Source organism: Mauremys reevesii, linkage group 18 (genome assembly GCF_016161935.1).
Source record: "Mauremys reevesii isolate NIE-2019 linkage group 18, ASM1616193v1, whole genome shotgun sequence".
NCBI lineage: Eukaryota > Metazoa > Chordata > Testudines > Geoemydidae > Mauremys > Mauremys reevesii.
In genome coordinates this window covers 24,328,850-24,345,030 of record NC_052640.1, presented here as the reverse complement: position 1 = coordinate 24,345,030, position 16,181 = coordinate 24,328,850, and positions in this window count along the sequence as shown.

Below are 16,181 nucleotides of genomic sequence, written 5' to 3'. Positions count from 1 at the left end.
GTTTAAAGACTTCAAGTTGCAGAGAATTCACCATTTACACTAGTTTAAACCTGCAAGTGACACAAGCCCCATATCATCTCATTCACCCTGCTACTGAGCAAGTGCTTAATTCATAATGAAAGTGTATGTCCGGGCTCCAGCAATTTTTTTACTTTTCAAAACTGACGCGGCAAGCCCAGAGGTGCTGGGGCTCAGCCCTGGTGAGTCCTGGCACAAATTAAGCACTGTTCTGAGCAAAACTCCTCAATGAATTTTTAAAAACATGGCACTCTCTGTATGGTGTGGCCAGTTTAATGGGGTATGGGTTTATTAATGGCTTTAAACAATTAGTTAATTATTAAGGGTGGGATTTTCAAGAGCCTTAAATGACTTCAGAGCAGAAGTACCATTTTAAAAAACAAAAGGATTTGTGTTCTTAAGTTATTTAGGCCCAGATCCTCAATGGTTTGGATGTCTATCTCCCATTTCCCATTCAATGGGAGTTAAGAAACCTAAATGTCTTTGAGATTTTCATTTTTGAAAATCCCACTCTAAATTATTTAAAATCATTTTGATTGCAAAGGATGTTGTATCTTAGACCTTGGCTGTAGACAATTAGCACTATGCTAATAAGCGATGGTTACATAAACACCACCCTATACCGGAAACCTACTGACCGCTATACTTACCTACATGCCTCCCAGCTTCCATCCAGACCACACCACACGATCCATTGTCTACCGCCAAGCTCTAAGATACAACCACATTTGCTCCAACCCCTCAGACAGAGATATATGCCATCATGTGCCAGCAACAGGGCCGGCTCTAGGCACCAGCAAACCAAACACGTGCTTGGGGTGGCACATTTTCAGGGGCAGCATTCTGGCCATCTTTTTTTTTTTTTTTTTTGCTTCGGGCAGCAAAAGCCTAGAGCTGGCCCGGCCCTGGCAGCAGCAGCGTGTCGTGTGCGGGGGGGGGGGGCGCCCGGGGGCCACTGCGGTTTGTGGCTGGGCCGGGCAGGCTCCGAGCGGGGCACACTCAGGCTGGGGGCTGCCCTGTGGGGTACACTGAGCCGCCTGCAGGTGCTGCAGGGCGGCCACCCCCCAGCGCCGCAGCTGAGGCTGGGTGAAGCAGCCCGAGCCACCCAGGGACTGTGGCAGGGCAGCCAGAAGCAGCAGCAGCGGCGGGGCGGGGCGCTGCCGTGTGGGGCCCACATCCTGCTCCCCGGCGCTCCGCTCCCTCTGGGGCTACTCTGCCCCGGCTCCTCAGCCCCCTGCTGGGACAGTCCCCCCCGGCTCTGCCCTCCTGGGTCCTGGCCAGTCCTGGAGGCGGGAGCCCTGGCTGGAGGGACCCTGGGCTGAGGTGCGGCCCGGGAGCCCGCTGCTTATCCCGACCCTGCCAGCACCAGACCGGCTGGAGGTGAGGGGGGAGTGGGCAGAATCAGCACTGGTGGTGGGGAGCCCAGCGCTGGGATGGCAGGAGGTGGGAGGGGGAGCCCAGGGCTGGGGCAGCAGGGGGTGCGGGTGGGAGAGGGCACTGGTGGTGTGGGGGGGGGGTGAGAGCCCAGGGCTGGGGTGGGGGGCAGCCAAAAATTTTTTTGCTTGAGGTGGCAAAAAACCTAGAGCTGGCCCTGGCCAGCAATGCCCCTCTGGTTTGGCCATGTACATGGGTTTTAGCCCACGAAAGCTTATGCTCAAATAAATGCGTTAGTCTCTAGGGTGCCACAAGGACTTCTCGTTCTTTTTGCTGATACAGACTAACCCGGCTACCCCTCTGAAACTGTGCTCCACAAAGTCTGAGTTAGGTGCTTAGCCTCCCTATACAGTGAATGGGAAGAGAGTTGCCTGACAATGCAATCCACAAAAGCCAGTGTGCTAGGCAGGCAGCCACCTAAAGTAGCCTATGCAAGACGCCAAGAAGAGGGATGTGTCCTAAACCCCACTGCTCTCAGAGCTCGGTGCCTCCATCCCAGCCACAGGGAGGTGCCTATCTCTGCTAGCAATCTACAAATAGGAACCCCTCTCGGACTCGGGCAGCTTCGGCACTTAAGTCATTTTTTGTGAGAATGAATTAGGTGCCTTCTTGATTCTATGTGAAACAGCCAGAGGAGGAGGCACTGGCCCTCACCTTATAACATTTAGCCCCATAGTAGAGTACTCACCTGGGATGTGGGAGAGTGAGGATAAGTCCTCTTTCTGCATGATGGGGAGAACAGATGTGAACTTGGGTCTCACACACTCTGCGGGTGCTTACTCTAACCACTGAGCTGAGGGATACTCTGATGTGGGGTTCCCGCAATCCCTACAGTTGAAGGTATTTCACTTTGCCTACATAACTATCCTAGAGACAGTTTAAAGACTAGACAAGGCCTGGGTTGTACTTTCCATGAGAGAACAAATTCATAGAAGTTGTGTTCAGTATCCCTCCCAAAAAAACCTCAGGAGTCAAATTATGCTCTGTTACACTGGTGTAAATCTACAGTAACTCCACTGATTTAACTGGACTGATTCCCAGTTGGAACCATTTTAAGAGCAAAATCTGGCCTCATGGTGAATTTTTGTGGCTTGTTAGCAATCCGCCCTGGTGCCAATCTTTCAGTTCCCTTGAGAAAGCAGGGGAAAGGGTAGGCAGGGCAGAAAAGGTTTAAACAAGTATTTCTTTGTCTACTGGTTCATTTGATAATTATGGTGAGGTCAGGCACTTTATTGCTCCAGAAATTAGACAGTTTCTCCTTCCAGAGATGACTGATGCTGAAAGGCAAAGCAGAGTGAAGAGTTGCTTTCACAGCAAACTCCTTTCCTATGCCGAGAGGAAGTTTCCTAAGGGACATTACGGTGCAAAACAAAAGACCATCAAGATAAGAAGCAATAGGAAGGGGATTTGACTTTGCCTCTAATTCATGGGAGGCAAGTGGAACAAAACACACAAATTAACCCAGAAAATTAACACTGTGTCAGGGAAAGAGCTGCTTCTTTTATGCCTACCTGTTTTCATACTATTTTAATTGGGAGCATAATAATATTTTCTTTTTCATCCAATAAAATGTGATTGATAAAATAAAAACCAAGACCTAGTTCTTCTAATAAATACGTTTATTTAAAAGCCTCTAAGAAACCTGAGACACCATATTTGTATTTTTTCCTGCCTTCTACACAAAATGCAAAATATTTCCCAACAGATGTCTTTAAATGTGTTCAAAAATAAATAAATGAACAAATAAATAGTTCCCTGGCTAGGCCTTGTTGGCCAAATCTCTGCCTGGAGAGGATTTTTATGGCCAAATTATAAACCCTTGAAATTAGGAATTTACAATGGAAACAGCTGCTTAGCCAGAATGGTAATGGCCCTGTTAGGCAGCGCTAGAAGGGCTGCAGGGCATTGAGTCTTCCGATCATGGTCATGTACACGGGCTCTCTAGGAACAGTGGTGGAATTGCAGAATTAGGGACATCTCACACACCTTGCAGCGAGCTCTGATCTGCCCTGTGTAAAGCCCTTTCTGGCTGGGCAGAGCTTTCCTGGAGTAAGCTATGCTGAGCCTTGTTGGGTCTGCAGGCAGAGTGGCTGAAGCATTAATGCACTGAACTTATGTAGTGTCAATCACTTGAGGAACTCAAAGACACTTGGCCAAATGCTAGATGACCAAAGCAACCCCATTGACTTTAACAGGAGAACGATCAGGGCCCCTGGGCTCCACTGGGATTGATTACTTGAATAGGGTGAATAAGGTTTGCCCTTGCTTCTCATAATACACCTTTGTGGTGGGTAAATATTATAGCTGGAGGAAACATAGGCACAGACAGATTAATTACCTCACATAAGGCACACAGCAAATTGATAGTAGAGTCAGCTATAGAAACCAGAAGTCCTGACTCCCGCTCTCGTGCTAGAAAAACACTTCGCCCATGGGTGTGAATTTCCTCTCTTTATCTTATTTGGCTGGGTGAACATTAATTATCATGGATGCACTCTTTGTAATTTCCTCCCCTTACTTCTCCTCCTTTCCACATCCTTTATTAGGTGGTGGACTGAGTGAGACTCCCTTTGATGCAGCCCCTCCACCAACTGGCAGAGTTACTGCACTGAGATGTACCCTGCAGGGGGATGAATGCACCAGAGCGGCACTGAATCGAAGTCTCCTGCATGTTAGTAAAGACCATAGCCAAAGGGACATTGGGCTAGCCTGCAAAGGGATTGATTTGCCAAGTTAAATATGTTTTGTGTCAGGAGGGTTGGTCTAACTAGGATTAATTATATAAGAACATCAAGTGGAGCCATGGGAACCCCAGCAGAAGAGATTCTCAAGGACCTTTCTTTCATTACACTTGTTTCTCTTCCCATTTTTAATCACTGAAAAAACTGTGGTGCAGAGCAGTGAAGTGACTTGCTAAAGGTGATATAGGTAATCTGTGGCAGAGCCAAGAATAGAAGCCAAGCCTCTTGAGTCCCTGTCCTAACTACTGAACCGCACAGTCTATCATATGGCACCATCCCACGTTGAGAAAGACCATCATTGTATCTGAAGTCAGCAGGCAGTCCAGGCTTAGCTGCAATGAGCTCTGTGGCCTGTGGGTTGCTCCCCTAATCTCCTTTTCAACCTGTTAAATGACACAAACATGCAAAGTATTTTTTTTTAAGAGTGCAGCTGGCTATTTATAAACTCTCCTCTCCCCTTTTCTTCAGACCCTCGTGGGTTGTTTAAGAGGGTTGTTTATTATTATAATTAGACATGGGCTCATGAATGCCAAATACAGATCATGTTTTCAACCCTCCCCAATTACATTATTTTATTGCATTGTTTTTCAGCACACCACGCTTTTCTGTTAGGCAAGGGGGCCCTTCGGCAATAAAATCATTGTTGTGACATATATATTCCAATTTGAAAATCACCTATTGTTTACCTAGTAGCAAGAAAAGGCTCCAAGGGAACCAGTGCATTACCTGGTCTACACTAGTCGTTCTCAGCGAGGGGAACATGTACTGCTGGGGGGACTCAGAGGTCTTCCAGGGGTACATCAGCTCCTCTAGAGATTTGCCTGGTTTTACAACAGGTTACGTAAAAAGCACTAGCGAAGTCAGGACAAACTAAAATGACATAGACAATGATTTGCTTATACTACTCTGTATACTGTACACTGAAATGGAAGTACAATATTTATATTCCAACTGATTTATTTTATAATTATATGGTAAACATGAGAAAGTCAGCTTTTTTCAGTAATAGTGTGCTTGTGACACTTTTATATTTTTATATCTGATTTTGTAAGTTTTTAAAAGTGAGGTGAGACTTGGGGGTACACAAGACAAATCAGATGCCTGTGAAGGGGTACAGTAGTCTGGAAAGGTTGAGAGCCCCTGGTCTACCCTATAATTCCTTATTGGCTTTGGCATGTTTGGCTCTGTGATCTGTAGTGATCATTATACTGTGCTGTAGAACCATGAAGTGTAACCACTGAGTGTGGGCAGGGTTTATATGGTAAACTGATTATTTCATCACATCTGGTATGCAGGCTGTAAAAGTGGCTCAAATACTTACGTACATAACAGGATCCTGTTAAGAGTTTCAGCAGCTACATGCTTCCAGGACAGAAATGATTTCCAATATGACACTAGATAACATTAATGCACTTGGTCTTTTCTCCAGTTTGTCAGAGACTAGGACAACAGAATTGAAGAAGACGACTATAGTTTAGAGATAAGCAATAGGCTCATCTCTACAGCTGCAATTAACAGTCTTTCCTTCAGCTTCTCCTGTGTGGTTCTAAGAAGAAGGGCTGCATTTTCCTACTGCTGATGAAGGTTGATTAGCAGTCAGGTGGGGAGAGACTCTGGGGATGGCACAATACATTAATTAAATCACTTCTACCAGCTAAGTGGTGACACTGTGATTTATAGCACAGCTAACTCAACAAGACATCGGCATTTGCTGGGCACCAAGAAAAGGAACAGCTAAGCCAGGAAGCAGGTGGGGCTGGGGGGTTGTACACTATACAAAAAAGTGTGGGGATGTTAATACATGCTGCTGATGGGGGTTATTTTCAGAGCAGTTCGGGAAGACCTGAAGGACTGCCAGTGGAAGATCAAAAACTCTGCCTTGCCCATACAGAAAATGTTTTAGTATGCACCAACAGCTATTTTTTTTTAAATTCTTTAGTTTAATCATATGATAACCTATGTTTATACACCACTTTTCATCCTGAAATATCCCGAAGTGCTTTATAAATTATAGACAGTATATGAAGGAATCACTGTGCCTGCTGCCTTCAGACAAAAGAGTGGGAATTTTTGAAAGGCAGAGTGTATGTCAGAGCAGGAGAATGGTCCAATGGTCAGTACAGTAGTCTGGGAACCAGGAGTTCTGGCTTCTATTCCCAGCTCTGCTGCTGACTCCTTGAGTAAGTTAGCTCAACTCTGTCTTTGTTTCTCCATCTGCAAAAGAGGAGTTAATGTTACTTAACAACTTTTGCATCAGGCTTTGAAATTCTCAGTAGGTATTAAAGAGAGAAGATACACAGCATGAGAGAGCATGGGAGATTTAGGGTGGACATTAGGAAAAATGTCCTACCTATAGGGTTGTTAAGCACTGGAACAAATTACCTATGGAGTCTGTGGAATCTTCATCACTCTTGGTTTTAAAAACAGGTTTGTTAGACAAACACCCGTCAAGCATGGTCTAGATAATACTTAGTCCTGCCTCAATGCAGGGGACTCAACTAGCTGACCTGTTGAGGTCTACATTTCTATAACAGGGCTCAAGGAAGCTTTGCCTCTATCCAACCTCTATTTTGTAGAGGATTTCAATATTCTAAGTGTAAGCGGGCGGAACCCCATGCTACTATCCCCACCTTGCCTCAGTAGTGGCTACTGACAGTCATGGTCTAGCCCCTCACCCTGGGGCAGACTGCAGTATCAGCCCACTCATCACAGGCCAAGGGGGTTTGGACCTGCTGCTTTGTCCTACCCCTGGGCTGCCCTCTGCAACCCACAGTACGCCTGGGGCTGTCTGGCCTCAGCCAGTCCCCCAGCCCTGCTTCACTCAGGTATCTATTCTCAGCTTCTAAGCAGCCAGGCCCATCTCTCTCTGAAGCAGAGAGAGACTCTCCCTGGGCTCTGGCTTCCCTGCCTCTTATAAGCCCTGTTCCTCAGTTTGGGGCGTGGCCCCCAGCTGCAGCCACTTTCCCACTCAGCCCAGCTCTGTCAGGCCACTTTTAACCCCTTAAAACCCCGGAGCAGGGTCCACCCTGCTACACTAAGGTACCAGTTTAAGCAATCCGTCAGCTAGAAAACTCCGCTTTCTGGTAATAGAGCCATGACCTGTTCTTTATGAAACCAGGTGAAATTCCTGTATCTGTACAATGGAGATATTTACTTGCTTTTGAAAATACTTTGCGATCCTTGGGTCGAAGGTGTAATAAGTGCAAAGCATTACTACTACTACTTCAAGATGCATCTTTGCCTTGGTAATTCTTTGATTTTTTTGTTTCTCCTTAGAAGCTTTTAGTAAACATTTTAAAGCAATGTGGGCTATTTAGCCAGTTGGAGGATTAAGCCTGCTGGACAGGCTCAACCCTCCCCTCCCCCTTTTAAAAAGAGATATCTCTTGTATACATAAAAGGGGAAAAAAGGAATAATGGATTATTCCATCATTACATTGATTGAAGAGTTAGCGAGTGAACTTTAAGTTAAGAATGCATTGTAAGTTTGTGCAGCTTTTCTAATGCAGTATGTGACCATGGCAGATGTCAGAAGCTAAGAGAGGGTCAGGCTTGGTCACTAGGTCAATGGGAGACAGTGAAGGAAAACATTCAGTGGGAGGTATTTGTATTATTAACTGGTGTTGCCCCAATGCCTAGAGGCCTCATTCATTATTGGGATGACACCGTGCTAGGTACTGTACATGCACATACTGAAAAGATGGTTGCTGGTGCAACCGATTCACAAACTAAGTAAGAAAGAACCTATCCCCCTGCACAGTAATCAGTGGGAAGGAGATCCCGGCTACAAGAAAGCCAAGGTTGTTCCTGATTGTTTAAGGTCACTAAAGATTTCACAGTTCTCTTCACAGAAGGAGATGTGTATAACCCATTGTTCTGGCCATCTTGTGAATTAGGTTATTATATTTTGCTGATCTAACTTCAACCTTCCATTCAGTTGAAGACAATATTTTCTGTTTCTGTCCTAACTTGTTTGTTGTGTGCTATTCAAGTAATTGCCACATTTCCTCAGAGGTGATTGCTTTTTATCAATAGACGAAATGGTTTGGAGTAGCAATAACTTGCATTTCTTTCATCTCCCCAGTCCAAGGATCACACAATACTCTACAGACAATAAATTGATCCTCCTCTGGGGAAGGTAGGAATTATGATCCTCATTTCACAAATGAAAATGCTATAACCATGCAGAAATATGGGTCACAGAGGAAGCCTGCGATTTGCGCAGTGGGGGAGCAGCGCCTGCACCTTGTGGCTGGGCTGGGCAGGCTCCGAGCGGGTGACACTAGGGCTGGGGGCCGTCCTGTGGGGCACATGGAGCTGCCTGCAGGTGCCGCAGAGTGGCCACCCCCCAGCACTGCAGCCAGGGCTGGGCGAAGTGGCCCGAGCCACCCAGGGACTGTGGCAGGGCGGCCAGAAGCAGCAGCAGCAGCGGGGCCAATGTCCTGCTCTCCGGGGCTCTGCTCCCTCTGGGGCTACCCTGCCCCAGCTCCTCAGCCCCCTGCTGGGGCAGTCCCCCAGCTCTGCCCTCCTGGGTCCCGGACGGTCCTGGAGGCAGGAGCCTTGGCTGGAGGGACCCTGGGCTGAGGCGCAGCCCGGGAGCCCTGCTGCTTACCCCGATCCTGCCAGTGCTGGACCGGCTGGAGGCGAGGGGGGAGCAGGCGAAGTCAGCACTGGTGGGGGGAATCCCAGCGCTGAGGCAGCAGGGGGTGCGGGTGGGGTGGGGTAGGAGGGAGAGCCCAGCGCTGGGGCAGCAGGAGGTGTGGGCCAGGGGGTACGGGGGAAAGCCCAGCACTGGGGCAGCAGGGGGTGCTGGGAGAAGAGAGAGCCAAGGGCTGGGGTATCAGGGGGTCCAGGTGGGGTGAGGGAGAAGAGAAAGCCCAGGGCTGGGGCGGCAGGGGGTGCGGTGGCTGGGGTGGCAAGTCCAGGGCAGGGGCGGCAGGGGGTGCGGGTGGGGGAGGGCACTGGTGGGGGGGCGAGAACCCAGGGCTGGGGTGGGGGGCAGCCAACATTTTTTTTTTGCTTGGGGTGGCAAAAAACCTAGAGCTGACCCTGGGTAGAACAGAAATTAGAACTCAGATTTTCTGCATTGCTTTACCAGCAACTTCCTCCTTCATGTTGTAAAGTTTATAAAGTGTGTTGGGGCCTTCTGCATGACAAGCACTCTATACATATAAAAGATGATTTAACTCTGGATTAACTGGATGGCTGGCTCAATTTTAAATGGATCCATATGCATCTCCTTTTCATCATGAGAATAAATTTCCAGCACGGTGAGCAGGGGGTTAGCCGCATGACTCCCATTAACGTTAACTTTATTTCAGTAATGAGGTGATAGATGTAGTACAATCACTGAAGCTCACATAATCATAGCGATGAGATGAAAGTATGCTGCAATACTGCTCAGGATGATGACACTGACAGATTACATTGAGGATGGCAAAACAGGTGTCAGTGGCAAAATGATGGAGTGAGGTTGAAGATCATGCTTCAGTGTGCAATAATAAAGGATTATAAGGGACAGTAATGTACTACATTAGCATAGCTATGAAGGACAATGACACTAGTCATAGGATAGGATGCAGTCAGCAAGATACTCAGCAGTCTCAACTCCCACTAAAGTCACTAGAAATAGAGAGTTTACAAGATTGGGTCTTTAAAGATAATTCAGGGAAGATAATGAGGAATTACATAGGGATGACCATAGGGATGTTCTGATAAAGGCTATGTCTACGCTGTAGCTGTGCTGCCATAGGAAACATCCATGCTATGTCAACAAAAGGTGTTTTTCCTTCAATGTAGTTAATCCATCTCCCCGTGAGGTGATAACTAGGTCAACAGAATTCCATTGGACTCAGTCCTATCTACAGCGAGGGTCAGTTCAACTTAACTACAGAACTCGTTGCAAAATTTTTCATAGCCCTGAGCAACATAGCTAGGTCAATTATGGTTTAAGTGTAGAGCAGGCCAAAGCCAACAATAGGGAGAGAGTTGTAGGCGTAGGGGGGACAACAGTGGGGTTGGAAGTAGGAGGAAACCACATTACCATTGCAGCTCTGTTACTTTACATAAGAGTTTTGCATTTAGAACTAGATGGAAAGAACTTTCCATCAACTAGGGTTGGAAAGATTTGAGGGAAATTAGCAGATCCATTAGCATACAACTTCTTCCCTACAGCATAAAACCAAAAATAATGCATCCATTGTTAAGTGAAATTGACTGGAATGAACAGTTAGATGTGTTGCACTTGCAGACAGCTTAGGGGGCCCTTTGTCAGTTGTTAGTTAATAAAAATAATTATAAAATATTATGAGCTCATGTGATGACTGTAGGCTACTTTATTGTTAAAAATCACAGCCATAAAATCAAACCCTAAAGTTAGGCTCCTAAATAAATGTCCTCATTTTTCAGAAGTGCTGAGCACCCATTGACTGTAATGGGAACTGCTGAGGGAAAATATGAACTTAAAGGCATAATTTTTAAATTTATGTAGATCATAAAAATTCCAACCAAAGAATCCAAGATTCTGGATGCCTTTGACAGTAAATTTAAGAAACACAAGTTGAGTCAAGTTAAAAAAGTTAACTTTAGCAGTCATTACATTTTGATTATGTAACAACTAGCATCTAAGGTTGTTTTTTGTTTTTGCTTTTAAAAAAAGATAATTTAAAAATTCCATAAAGAAACCACATATCTTAGAATGAAACATCCTGTCTATATAATAGTCCATTCAAGCCAAAATATAACCACTGTAGACAGTGCAGTGTGACACAGCACAACACCCATTTTACAACTCCCTTTGAAGCGCTCTGGTAACTCCTAAAACTGCTTAATGTCTTACACAAAATATACCTGACCTGGACTGACCAAAGCATAAACTACTTGATTTTATTTTAGTGTCTGGAGTCACCAAATGTGGGGACTCTTTGGAGAAGCCAATCTGCTCTAGCTTGTCTTTAATGAGCCTCTGATTTTAACACTATAGCAGCTACATCTGAGACACGTTCATGTCATGAACAAGGTGTTTTTCAGTTCACTTGGATTTAGTGTCTTGGGGGGAAATGCTTGAGGGTGGGAGTTGAATTGTTTCCACACTGGTGCTGCTCAGTACTGGAGCTACATGGCCTGCCCCATCATGTCTTTGACCTTGGGACACAATGTTTTTTGTTCTGCCATCCCTATTTGCTGCACTATCCATTGTCACTGCAGATACTCAAGCATAGCATGGGGGAGAACTGATCAATATTTCTTTGTTGTGCAGCTCTGTATTAACTACATCTCACTTTCTTTTTGACAGTGACACAGATCACGTGCTGCTGCTGCCGCCACCGCCGCTGCCCCCGCCACAAGAAACAAGATTTTTGGAAAGCATATTCATTATGTGGCTGTTAAAAGCAACAGAGCATGCAAACCTCACCCTGGCTGGGTTACCTGAAAATCAACATCTCCATCTGATTAAGTCACTACCAGCCAGTCACCTTCCCCCTCTAACCTTGATGTGGCAGGGCTGTGACAAGTGCACACAGTGTGACATCAAAAACATTTCATCTGTCTTCACAACTAGCTTAGTTTGTTTTAATGGCCTAGTCCCTTGCTGAGTTTCTATCATGAACCTTAGTTTTCAGGAATGAATCTCCCAGCTGTTTGAAATGGGATCAAGCTGAAAATGATGCCAGGGAGAATCCCAGTTCAGTCTAAAGCCTTCACCCTCCCCCCCCCGCCCCAACCAAAACACTCATTAACTTTCAAAGGAATTTGGCCTAAATCCTGTCATCGGGATTTGGCCCTTCAAAAAAATGACCTGATGGGTCAAATTTGTTTACTTGTAGGACCCAAAGACCTATTATTAGGGTCAGAAAAGTGACTCTGTATAAGTGACAGCTTATTTAACAGATCTGCTCTTGGTGTGTTCTCCAGCTATCTTCTTATTGAGTGACAATTTAATTTATTCCTATTAGCCCTACAAAATCAGTGAATTGTTTGTAAAGCTCTAACACAAAAAGATCTTTTCAACTGGTCATTTGCAAGGACTTAGTTCGTGTCTCATACTGAGTCCTTCGCCATTTAAAAAACTACTGAAATAGTCAAGTGTCGAGAGGAGCTACTGAGCCCACAATGTGCTTTGCCCCTCTCCCATGTCGTCTTCTCTTTACAAACATCTTACAATAAACCATGCTGGCATTGAGCCAGTATCTCATAACCAGTACCACTTCTCTTTCTTTAGCTATCTAGAGGTCCTCAGTAAGATGCAGAAAGGATAGCACCTGTTGCCCCTGGAAAAAAAAAAAGTATCAACCCTTTGGGGCAGGGTCCATCTTTTTGTTGTATGTCTGTACAGGGCTGAGGGGCTCCCAAGGTCTACAGAAGTACAAACACTAAGATTCACATTCTGCATCCCATTCTACCTCAAAGCACCGGCAGCTGAGCTGCTGCTTGCCTGAAAATACTGTAGACTGTCTGGGTGCTGGCACGTTCTGTCGATACGACAACATGATGCTTTTGCATCCCATCCTCAAAACATAGGTGAGTGGAGGAAGCCAGTTCAAAAGCACTGTGCTTTCAGTGCTGGCGTGTACTGCCTGACACACCAGATCTAAGACCAATGGTGGGAGGAGCTTAAAGCAAAGAGAAAGAAGGTGCAGCCCAGCTCCCCATCTCAAAAGCAGAAGAGAGCCCTCCATCCTTCCCGTCCTGGAAGAGCAGAGCTCCCCTCGTGCAGTCAGAGCACCCTCTCCTGCTTCAATCCTCTAACAGTAGAGGAAATACCTGATAGTTGGGGGTGGGGAGCGGTAATGGGCCTGAAGGAAAGGCAGAGAAGCTAGAGAACGGAAAGGAGACAATGGAAATGGTGGGTGTAAGACACTGAAGGAAATAAAGGAATGGAAAGAGTAGGCACAGAGGCACAGCACTCCAGCGTTCGGGAGGGGGAGAGGACCTAACAGGGCTTGCCTAGGCTCAGAATTGCACCTCTTTAAAGGTGTGATTTTAAACCATTTTAATTACACAGATGCACAAGGCCCTCTGGGTGCCCGCTTGTTTCAGTTAAAACAGAGCTGATTGGGGTTTAGCTTAAACTCCATTAGAAGCAGGTTTAAACTAGCCCCTCTTAGAGCAGAATAAGAGCGTCCCTGCTGGGGTTTGCACCAGTTTAACTAAACTAGACAAGGCCTTGGGCAATCATGACATAGAAGCGGGCTGCATCTCTGAACTCTCCTTTGGCCAGTCTGAGCCCTGAGTAAACGGATGCACAAGCGGGTAGAGGGGACTCGAACGCTCAGAACTCACCAACTGTCCTGAGGCAGGTGATGGCTGAGGGGGGCTCTGCTCTCCCGTCCCCTCCTAGCAGCTGCTTTTCTCAGATACCAGGGTGTCACCCTTCCCCTGGAGCTGCCTGGGTCCAGGGCTGGGGAGCGCTGAGTACGTCTCCACTCTCCCTTGCTGCCCCACCTGCTTGTGTGGAAAGGGGCAGCTGAGTGGTTGTCCCCTCCCCCGCCTTTGTCTTTGCACTAGGGCAGGAGAGAATTTTCTCAGCGGTGTCCCCGCTCTCTGAGGCTGGCTGCCCCTTCTCCATGAGGCTCCTGGAGAGGGGGAGCAGGTCTCAGTAGCCCACCCCCAGTGACAGAGCGGGGGAGAGAAAGCAAGAAAAAGGCGGGAAGGCTGCCACCAACACTTGACCATCATTGGTCAGAACAGGAGCTGGGGGCGGGACTCTTGCTGGTACAGCTCACTGGGATGTACCAGCTGCCTCACTGCTGCCTCCATGTTGCAGTGTGCACACAGGTCAAGTCAAGGAGACTTTGTGGGCATAACAAGCTCTGAGAGACAGTTCTACTGGCAGTTATCTGTCAGAAATAAGTAAGATCGCCTCAAAGCTACTCATTGTCTGTTTGGGGCTTGATCGCAGGGATCCATTTGTCATTACTGAGCGGTTGGCAGTTTGCTATGTAGTGCGATAATCTCTTTTGTTTCTCCCAGGGTCAGGTACTTTTCTTTATTACAGTGGTTGTGAATTAGGCTGCCTCCAACCAGTGACTTCTCTAGCTAACCCCCTGTGTATGACAACACCTAAGCACGTGGGTGAAATACTAAAAACGCAAGCAGCCTTAACTTTTTGGTTAAGCCTGCCCTTTGACTACAGTACTGCTGAAGAACAAGAGTTGGCAATACAGGAGAAATTGTACATTTCCTTGAGGAACATTGATCACCTTTGCTCCCTGCACTCAGAAAGTGTTCCTGCTTTTTGACAAGTTTTGTCTCAATAGCTCAAAGGGACATATGCCAGACTTCATCTTAAATGGGAGAATACCACCTGCTCCTTAAGTCTTACAGTAACCTCTGTTGGCTGATCAACGGTGTTACATTGGTGTTAGCCTCAGCCTGTCTCCCTGGCAGCTGATCTCAATAAAGACTGATCAAAGTAAAGAGGAGGCGGAGAGAGTAAGAGGCACGTTGAAGTTGATTACTCATAACTGCCATGGACTTTTTTTTAAAAGATACTGTGATTTCAAGTTTATATATTATGTAAACAATGAACTGTCCATTCAAGGATGAAGGAGTTTACTTGCTGGGATGACAGAGCCCTGTAAATTACTACAAAGGGGCCCTGAAAATGTGATTTGGACACATTAATACATTTGAGATAGGATGTAATTCTCCAACATCCATACAGAGTGGCAATCTACACAGTTGGAAGCTTCATTTTTCATGCTGGGTTTGGATCAGGACTGCTTATTTGCAGAGCAGTTTTGGCTACCCATGCAGTTATACCTTCCCTTATCAGAATGCTGCACTTTCTACTTATAAAGCTATACAAGAGCTAGGTATAATTTGTATTAAAATAATACCAAGAGCCCCATCTGAGATCAAGGCCAGTAGTACTAGGCACCATACATACATGGAGTCCTTGCCCTAAAGAGTTTACAATCTAAAGCCATTTTAGTCATCCTTGCAAAAATCGTATTTCCAAGCTAGCTGAAGCTGTGGTTTAAAAACTACACTAGCTGCCACGTGAGTCAGACTAATGCAATGTTAGAAAGCACAATATTGTATATAGAGTGCAAGTTGCTAAAAGCCAGAAGTGTGTGGTTGGGAGTCCTTAGTAATAAGAGACAGAAACCAACACCATTTTGCCTTCTGTTTTCCTTTCATCCCCAGCAGATGAGGCTGTGGTTTTGGTTTTTTCCCTCCCTTTTTCACTGCCTACAGTAGTTTCCCACTGATATAATGGGAATGCACAGGGCCCTTTTTTAAGACTCCCACAATTTACTAAATTCATTAACCCCTTGGAGGTTACTCATTAGGGGAGAAAGGATTCTCCTCCCGCCAATTTGCCAAGATTGGAGAAAAAGCATCAATCCTGCATGCAAATTTGATATAGGGAATTGGCACAATTAGACTGGAACTAAAGGAGCAAAACAATAAGCTCACCGCCAAACAAATCCATGAGCTAAGTACGGAAAAAGCTCAGAGTCAACAACATGAAGAGGGAAGGCAAAGAGAGGGTAGAAGGTTGTCAGAAGTAAAAGGATATTAGTTAGCAGTTGCTGTATCTAGTGCTGTATAGTCACAGCTTTACAATTCTTTAATCCTATGACCACATATTAACTACTGCAAGGGTCCAGAGCCTAAAAACGTATCAATAAGAGAAGCGGAATGATAAATTTTCACTGTAATACAGTCAAAATACCTAAGAGACTCAGTGAGACTGAGAGGCTAGAATGCTAAAGCCATGGTCATCAAATGTTCAGTGAGGGTCCCAAGCCAGACTCTGTGTTTGCCCATTCACACTTTCACTCCATTAAGCTCAGGGGGGGAAAAAAAAAAAAAAAAAAAAGGTTCCACGCTTCAGCCCTGGTCCCTGCACAGGAGTTTGTACAGAACCCTTTTCCAAGTCATCACTACCTGAGGATTTGCAGGAAAGGAATCATGCACAAGCTCTTCTAAGCACAGGACAAATTTTCCAGGAAACTTAACTCTGCTTAGCTGATTGATT